Source organism: Oryctolagus cuniculus, chromosome 6 (genome assembly GCF_964237555.1).
Source record: "Oryctolagus cuniculus chromosome 6, mOryCun1.1, whole genome shotgun sequence".
NCBI lineage: Eukaryota > Metazoa > Chordata > Mammalia > Lagomorpha > Leporidae > Oryctolagus > Oryctolagus cuniculus.
Window position 1 is genome coordinate 128,011,674 of NC_091437.1, and position 8,445 is coordinate 128,020,118.

The 8,445-nt window shown below is 58.1% G+C and overlaps 1 long non-coding RNA gene across 1 annotated transcript; it reads left to right on the top strand.

Annotated features, from left to right (window-relative positions):
* Positions 1-2,824: 2,824 nt before the first annotated feature.
* LOC138849961 (uncharacterized) lies at positions 2,825-5,377 on the top strand. Its single transcript, XR_011389289.1, has 2 exons — positions 2,825-2,996; positions 5,112-5,377. It is a non-coding gene; the product is annotated as an uncharacterized lncRNA (long non-coding RNA).
* Positions 5,378-8,445: the final 3,068 nt, after the last annotated feature.

Here is an 8,445-nt window from a genome sequence, read left to right on the forward strand (position 1 = left end):
ACTACATGGGCGCCACGGAATCTTTTATTCCAAGGTGATCTTGAGTGGAAACCAAGTCCAACGTGCTAACAAATACAAGTTCAGCTGCTGTGGCTGAGGGCAAGGCTGCCTCCCCGCCCCCTGGCTGTCTCCCAGAGGAGCCTCACAAAACCAACAGGGCTCTGTGGAGCCCCGTTGGAAAACCATGGGATCACAGCAGGGCTTGGCATTAACCGAACACTTACTAAGAGCTGTGCTCATTACACCATCTCATTTAGTTTTCTCAACAACCCTGTGAAGTCATCCTCTTTCTTAGGAAGAACCCGAAGCTACGAGGGATTGATAGTGTAAATAAATAAATAAGAAGCTACTTCCAACCTGCTGATGGGATTCCCTCCATGGAATAAAACCGCAGTTACTGGCTGGCACCGCGGTTCAATAGGCTAATCCTCCACCTAGCGGCGCCGGCACACCGGGTTCTAGTCCTGGTCGGGGCACCGGATTCTGTCCCGGTTGCCCCTCTTCCAGGCCAGCTCTCTGCTGTGGCCAGGGAGTGCAGTGGAGGATGGCCCAAGTGCTTGGGCCCTGCACCCCATGGGAGACCAGGAGAAGCACCTGGCTCTGCCTTCGGATCGGCGCAGCATGCCGGCCGCGGCGGCCATTGGAAGGTGAACCAACGGCAAGAGGAAGATCTTTCTCTCTGTATCTCTCTCTCACTGTCCACTCTGCCTGTCAAAAAAAAAAAAAAAAAAAAAAAACAAAAAAAAACAAAAACAAAACTGCAGTTACTCCCCATGGTCTGGTGATCACGCACGTGTCCAGCCTCATCACTACCCCCATATATATACACACACATACACACACGCACTCCAGCCACCCCTATATTTTTTAAAGGATTCTTTATTTATTTACTTAGAAGGTAGGGCAATAGAGAGAGATACAGGGAGCTCTTTCATGTGCTGGTTCACTCTTTTAATGGCCACAGCAGCCAGGTCTGGCCCAGGCTGAACCAGGAGCCCAGAACACAATCCTGGTGTTATATCTTAATGTTAGCTGTCGCAAAGCACACCGGACACCGGAGTAAGGGAAAGGGTTTATTGGGGAACACCCAACAGACCGGAGTGGGGGCAGCGAAGGAAAAGAGAGGGAGACTGTAAGAGAGAGAGACAGAGAGAAGAGCTAACGAGGAGAGAAGAGAGAGCAGAGAAGAGAAGAGAGGAGAGCAGAGCCAAGAGCCCAGAGGAGGAGGCTAGAGAGAGGAACCGAGAGAGAGCAGGAGAGAAGGGGCCAAGAGAGCACGTGTGCAGGAACAGGCCCTTTTAAAACTTTGCCTGAGGGCGGGCAGGGAAGCAGGAGCAGCCAATCCCATTAGGATGGGGGTGGAGCCTGGCTCAGGTAGCTGGGCCATGGTGCCACCTGGCTACAACTGCGCCAGTTTCCTAACACCTGGTCTTCCATATGGGTGCAGGGGCCAAGTACTTGGGTCATCTTCCACTGCCTCACCAGGCACATGAGCAGGGAGCTGGATGGGAAGCGTGGAGCAGCCGGAACTCAAGCCAGGCGCTCCAATATGGGACACCAGCTCGATGCTGCAGCTCACCCCGCTGAGCCGCCACGCAGGCCCCCGCACCGTCTCTGTAATTCACAGACCCAGTTCTGGTCCCCGGCCTTGGCACGTTTCCCATGCTTCTCCTAGTGGATACTTCCCTGTGGCCTCTGGAATAAATCACACCAACTTTTTTTTTTTTTTTTCAGATTTATTTATTTGAAAGGCAGAGGTACAGAGAGAGAAAGAGAGGTCTTCCATCTGCTGGTTCACTCTCCAGATGGCTGCAATAGCTGGGATTGGGCCAGGCTGAAGCCAGGAGTCAGGAGCCTCCTCCACATCTCCCACGTGGGCGCAGGGGCCTGAGGACTTGGGCCATCCTCTGCTGCCTTCCCTGGGGGCATTAGCAGGGAGCTTGATGGGATGCGGAGCAGCTGGGACTCATATGGGATGCCACCACAGCAGCATAGAGGGTAAGGAAGCATAAATGTTTGTCTTATGCTCCTGGGAGTCAGGAGTGGTCGCACCCCTCCTGGGGGCTCTAGGGGAGGATCCATTCCCTTGTCTTGTGCCGCTTCTGGGTACTTCCTCGGTTTGGGGCCAGTTCCAGCAGCAGCCTCACGCCTCCCTGACCCTCTGACCTCCTCAGAAGGACCCTCAGGACCCCACAGGGCCCAGCCACAGTATCCAGGGCAACCTCTCCTCCCAGGGCCCCTACTCACCACTTCTTTGTTGCCATGTAAGGTAAGGCACTGGCAGTCTGGGATCAGGAAGGACTGGCCTTCTCTGGGGTGGGGGGGTGGGGGGGGTGATGCCGCTGTCACATTCCACAACTCTGCCCGCCCTTCAGATCTGAGCCGGCGGGTCACCTCCCCCGAGGAAGCTGTCCCTGACCTCCCTGATAAGACCGTGGCTTCCCTCGCACGGCTTGTCACGGCCAGGCCACAGTGTAGCATGTTTGGCCAGTTGTCTGATGGCTGCCAGGACTAGCCCATCCTCAGAGACTGCACGGCAGAGCAGGGGATCCACAAAGCTTTGCTAAACAGATGGCTAAACAAATAAAGGAACTTGCCCAGGGTCACAGCCACACAGGCAGGATCTGAACTTTGGCCCAGGCAAGCTCAGACCCCCACCCCTTTTCGCACGAATGCCTCCAGGCCTCAGCAGACCAAAAAAAGTCCTGTGATTTCAGATTTATGGGCTGGGAGGAGGGCCGAGGTTCCGGCTCCCCTGGCGGTGCGGGAGCGGGGGCGGGAGTGGGGGTGGGGGGTGGGGAGCGGGGAGCACAGCTGACAGGAAGAGAAAGCCAAGGGCAGCGCCGCGGGCACACCCACGGCGAGGAGCTGAGAGCGGGCGATGCCAGCGCGGAAGCGAGCTGTCAGAAACCGGGAGGAGGCGAGGAAGACGTGGGAAAGTGCAGTGTCATGGAGACCCAGGCAGGAGGCGTGGCCAGCCGCGCGCCGGGAGGCAGGTGCGCGGCCACAGGGTGGGGCCGAAGGTGGGCGGCCCAGGGCCACCTGTCCCGCCCGGGCGGCCGGGTTGAGCTGCCCCTCCGCGGGGGCGCTGCCGGGAGCCACGGCCTGGGCGCCGAAGGCCGAGTGGGCGCTCGGTGCATTCGGGAGGAAACGCGGGAAGCCTGCACATTTCCGGATCTGGCAGGGAACGAGGGTGGGTGCTGGGGCTTCGGGGAGATGCGCGTGGGTTTGCAGGCGCCTGGGGAGCGCCTGGGGGGGAAGCAGCGGGGAGTGAGGAAAGAGGGCCCGTCGTGGGCGTGCACGGGCTGGCCGGCAGAGCGGGGGATGAGTCAGCGCTCAGCGCCGCCGGCAGGAGGCTCGGGGAGGCGGCGCCGCATCCTGGCGACGCCCGCGAGCCGAGCCGGCTCCCCCGGGTGCCCTCCGCCCGCCGGGGTCGCCTTGGGGGGAGGAGCGGAGCTGCAGCCCAGCCTCCGCCCAGGCTCCCGGCTCTCTCCCGGGGCCGGCGCTCCGGGCGAAGCCGCCCTGGGAGGACGTGGGTGGGGCTGGGGGTAGCGCCTTTCCTGCCCGGCTTTCCCCGCAGCCTCTGACCCCCGCGTGTGAAGCCGGAGCTGCATCTTTGTGCTTGGGTGGCGCCTCGGGACCTTTTCTCCGAACAAAGGCGTAAATTAAAATACTCTGGATTACCAGCGGAACCAGTTCCATTGAAAAACGGTTCCCAAAATGTATTTTTAAAACCGCATTTCTAATCTACCAGTTCCTTTCTCAGATGCATGAAAGAGCAAGCTCTGGCAAAGGGGCCGTGATTTCAAAGGGATGACGAACACGCACAGCGTGCGAGGACAGCTGCTTAGGCTGGGAAGGGAGTGAGCCAGCCAGCCGAGCCGTTTTCGGTCCGGGTTGGTGAAAATGGCAAGGTCACTGTCACCCATCCAAGTTCTTGGACCCCTCCCCCACTGCTGTCCCAGACTCTGAAAACGTTAAGAACGTCTGCTTTGAAGCAATAGCCAAAAGCGCACCTTCCATGGGGGCTGCACTGCCGGCTCCAGGAAGCCCAGGCTGCTCCCCTCCCATCTTTTTTTTTTTTTTGACAGGCAGAGTGGACAGTGAGAGAGAGAGACAGAGAGAAAGGTCTTCCTTTGCCGTTGGTTCACCCTCCAATGGCCGCCGCGGCCGGCGCGCTGCGGCCGGCGCACCGCGCTGATCCGATGGCAGGAGCCAGGTGCTTTTCCTGGTCTCCCATGGGGTGCAGGGCCCAAGCACCTGGGCCATCCTCCACTGCACTCCCTGGCCACAGCAGAGGGCTGGCCTGGAAGAGGGGCAACCGGGACAGAATCCGGCGCCCCGACCGGGACTAGAACCCGGTGTGCCGGCGCCGCTAGGCGGAGGATTAGCCTAGTGAGCCGCGGCGCCGGCTTCCCCTCCCATCTTTAAGACACGCCAGAAATGCCAGCGCTTAGGTCCCTTCTGTTAGGTGTTAGCAAAACAGTCCCATTTGAAAGCGGCCTTTGAGAGTCCAAGGTAACCCAGTTGCGACCTGGAGACCTAGACTTGGGGCCGCCTGCGGGAGGGGCCCTCGGTGGGGCTGGACACCCCCCTGCAGGCCTGCGGTCTTCCAGGGGAGCCTGATGGGACGTCTTCGACCCAGGGCTCCAGTCTAGACACGCGGCAGGCGACGACCCCACCCGCAGTCAACCACCACAGCCAACCTAGCAATTGTCTGTGCCACCTCATGGGTTCTGCCTTCCCCCAGAGGGAACGGCTTCCCGCGCACTGTCCCACAGCGGGAGCTGGGTGCCCGGCCACAAACCCCGAACTCAGTCTCAGTTCTTGAGTAATCAGGACTCTCTCTTAAGCACAGTAGAGTCTCAGCGACAGAAGGGGCTGCTGGGTCGAGGGTATGTTGTCCGCTGCAGGACGCTGTCCACCAGCAAGGAGTCCTGGTTCTTTCTGGTTTCCTTTTGTTCTCTGCTCTGTTAGGGTATAGGACATATTGAACAATGTCAGCTATATGCCCAAAGCCAGAGCATAGAGCCCTGTGTGACTTGTTCAAACAGTCACCACTGTGGAGGGTTCCAGGGCGACTGGGCGTGACCTCCGGTTTCTCCCGACAGTGCTGAGGTCTGGCTGTGCAGATGGCAGAGAGGAAGCTGTCGTGGTGGTGCCGTAGGTTAAGTCTGCACCCGAGTGCTCGTCTGAGTCCTGGCCGCTCTGCTTCTGATCCCGGGAAAGCAGTGAGGACGTGGGCTTGTGCCCCTGCCACCCACATAGGAGACCACAACGGAGTTCCAGGCTCCTGGCTTCAGCCTGTCCCAACCCTGGCTGTTGCAGACATTTGAGGAGTGAACCAGCAGATGGAAGATCTCTTTACTCTCTGTCACGCTGCCTTTCAAACAAATCTTAAAGGGGGGGAGGGGGAGGAAGAGGGTGGAGGGGGAGGAAGAGGGTGGAGGGGGAAGGGAGACACTGCAGCCCTGGGGGATGCTGGCTGCTTTCGCCGTCTACAGGCTGTGTTCCATCCAACCTCTGGGGCTTCACTCTCCTTTTCAGGGTGTGCAGACTGGTGCTTTGAGCTGCTCAGGGTTAGGCTCTCTGGGCCTGGGTTGTTATGGGAGCTGGGACATGAACCTGGAGGAGACTCTTGCCACCACATGTTACATCAGAGCCTTTATTAAAAAAAAAAAAAAAAAAAAAAAGCAGGGGTGGGGTGGGGAGCGTGCTAGCCCATGGCTCCATGGGAGTTTTGCCTGTATTTCCTGGTTATTGCTTCCCCCTGCCTTGAGTGCTGGAGGCCAGGGACTCATATCGAGGAGCCCCCAGCCTCCCTCCTGTGCGGGAGAATGAATTGGGGCCCCGGGGAAGCAGAGGCCGCTGGGGAACAAGCCCTCTGGAAGCACAGAGGGGCCGTTGTCAGGAAATGGAGCTTCCAAAAGTCACACACACTAGGGGCAGATGGCAGCTCTGCCTGCGTGCGGCTCGGTGGCGCTGATCCATGAATACAGGAGAGGCGTTCAGAGCAGCGCCTTGCCAGGGCTGGACAAACGGGGGTTCTTCTCCGACCAGCAGCCTTGGCTGCAGTCTCTGATGAGCCCGTGGAGCCCTCCCTGCAAACCTCGGGAGGAGCTGTGATCCCGGGGCCCGGGGAACCTGCAGGCCTCTGCTTGTCCATGAAGACCCAGCTCCGTGGCACCGTGGCAGCTCTCTGGGGGAACTGCTTCACGTGTCATGCAAAATTAAGTGGTCACTTGGTGCTAGGGTCTGTGTCACGGCTGACTCGGGCTTTGTAGGGCCTGATACTTGTACACTTTAACGGGCTTTCTTGTGTGTGTGCGTGCATGTGTGTGTGTGTGTGTAGCCCAAGGCACTGGTTAGCTTGTCCCCATTTTACAGCTGTGGAGAATGAGACCAGAGATAACAAGTTACTTGCCCCAGATCATGCTCGTGGCATCTGCACCACACTGGCATTTCCTGCCAGCCCTGGGGTAGTGGAGCCGTCCTCAGCTCACACGTCCAGTTCACGGCTTCCCTGGGGCTGCGTGGCAGTCTCTGCCTTGCTGCCAGTGCCTCTCAGGCCCAGAGGCAGGTGCATGTGGGTGGCCCATACAAGGCGCTCAGTAAGTGCACATGGTGGGGCGGGGCGGGGGCAGGGGGGCAGTCAGAATGCAGGTTAGATGCCAGCATCCTCTAGCAGAGGGCCTGCGGTGGGCTCCTGGCTCCACCTCTCATTCCAGCTTCCTGCTAGGAGGGAAGCAAGTGATGACTCAAGTACTTGGGATCCTGCCACTGCTATGGGAAACCCAGACTGAATTCCTGGCTCCTGGCTTAGGCCTGGCCCAGCTCTGGCTGCTGTGGGCCTTGGGAGAGTGAATCAGCAAATGGAAGTTCTCCCTGTGTCTCTGCCTTTCTCCCTTTCAGGTAAATAAATGCCTGGGAAACGGACACATGCACGCCACTCTCCCTCCTCTTTGCCCTTGGTCCCCACCAGTGCACCTGTTCCTGCTCCTATTCGCGAGTTCCCAGACTCAGCCTAATGTTCTGGGGAAAGTTTCCAGAGTGCAGAGGGGCAGGGAAAAAAGAATGCCCTTCCTCTAGGACCCGAAGGGGACAGCAGGAGAGAAGGGTTGGCTCACACATCCAACACCTACTTATCGGGTACCCCTCTAGGCACAGTGGTGCGTTGCTTAACCACAGGGACACGTTCTGAGAAATGGATCATTGGGCAGTTTTGGTGTAGTAGGACCATCCCAGTGTGCATGTACACAAACCTGGCTGGCACAGGACAGTCCCTTAGCATGGCCACTTGATACTTTCAAGATACAGCCCTAGCTGGTACAGCACAGCACCCTGGGAACACAGACAAAAGGCAGAATGTAGTAAACACATAAACAGGAAACACAGTTGCTTGTTATCATCAAGTGCTGTGTCTTGTGAATTACCATGTGTGCGGCACTTTTCTCATCCGACCAGCAGTGTGGTAGCTTTGTTCACACGGGCATCACAACCCCACAAGAGCGAGGCTCGCGTGATGATGTTATGACATCCGTGCGTCACTAGATGATAGGAATTCTTCAGATCCATTATAGTCTTATGGGGCCACCATTGTCGGTGTGCCCTGTCTTTGATGGATGCATAATGAGAACCAGAAATGACCCAACACAGGAGTCTCCCTGCTCCCAAGAAGCCTGCCCGCTACTGGAAGGAAGTGAGCCACAACAGTGTGAGGGCTGACCGATGGCCTTCAGAGCTGTGGACAGAAACAAAGCAGCCAAGGAGGACCAGGTCTGCTGGGTGAAGTGGGTCTGTGGAGAAGGTGGGATTTGAGCCAAGTCCTGTACAAGGTGAGAGAGTGAGCTATTCACACCCCAGGGAATGGCCTTCGAGGCAGAAGGAACCACCAGTGCAAAGGCCCAGGGGCAGGTGCCTGTCTGATGAGTGGAAGGAACAGCAAGAAGGCCTAGGGTGAGTGAGGAGAGGGGGGTGGCCAGGCGGCAGGGGCAGTCGCCACAGGCTCTGGGGGCCGTGGTGCAGAGAGGAGAGAGGTGGGAACTGAGCCTTTGGAGAGCGGTGAGCAGAGTGAGCCAATCCACCTTTCATTAAAAACAAACAAACAAACAAACAAAAAACCTCCATCTGCCAAGTCAGAATAAGCTACGGAGGGCAAGCATGGAATCTGGGTGACCAGTAGACGCCTCTGCACAAATTGCCGGAAGCCAGGCAGGAGGTGGTTGCGATGGGGATGGTGTTGGTGGCTGTGGAGGGCTGGGAAGTTCTCCATTGCAAGGGGACTTTGATGGGAAGAGGGGCACAAGGGGAAGAATGGCACAGGTTCCTGCCTACGTGGAAAGAAGGGAATGCCCAGGGGAGGAGTGGCTTCTGGGGGCGAGATCAGGATTTTGAGTTTGGACCTATTGAGCATAAGAGGTTTCTTGTAGTCAAGTGGGCAGCCGG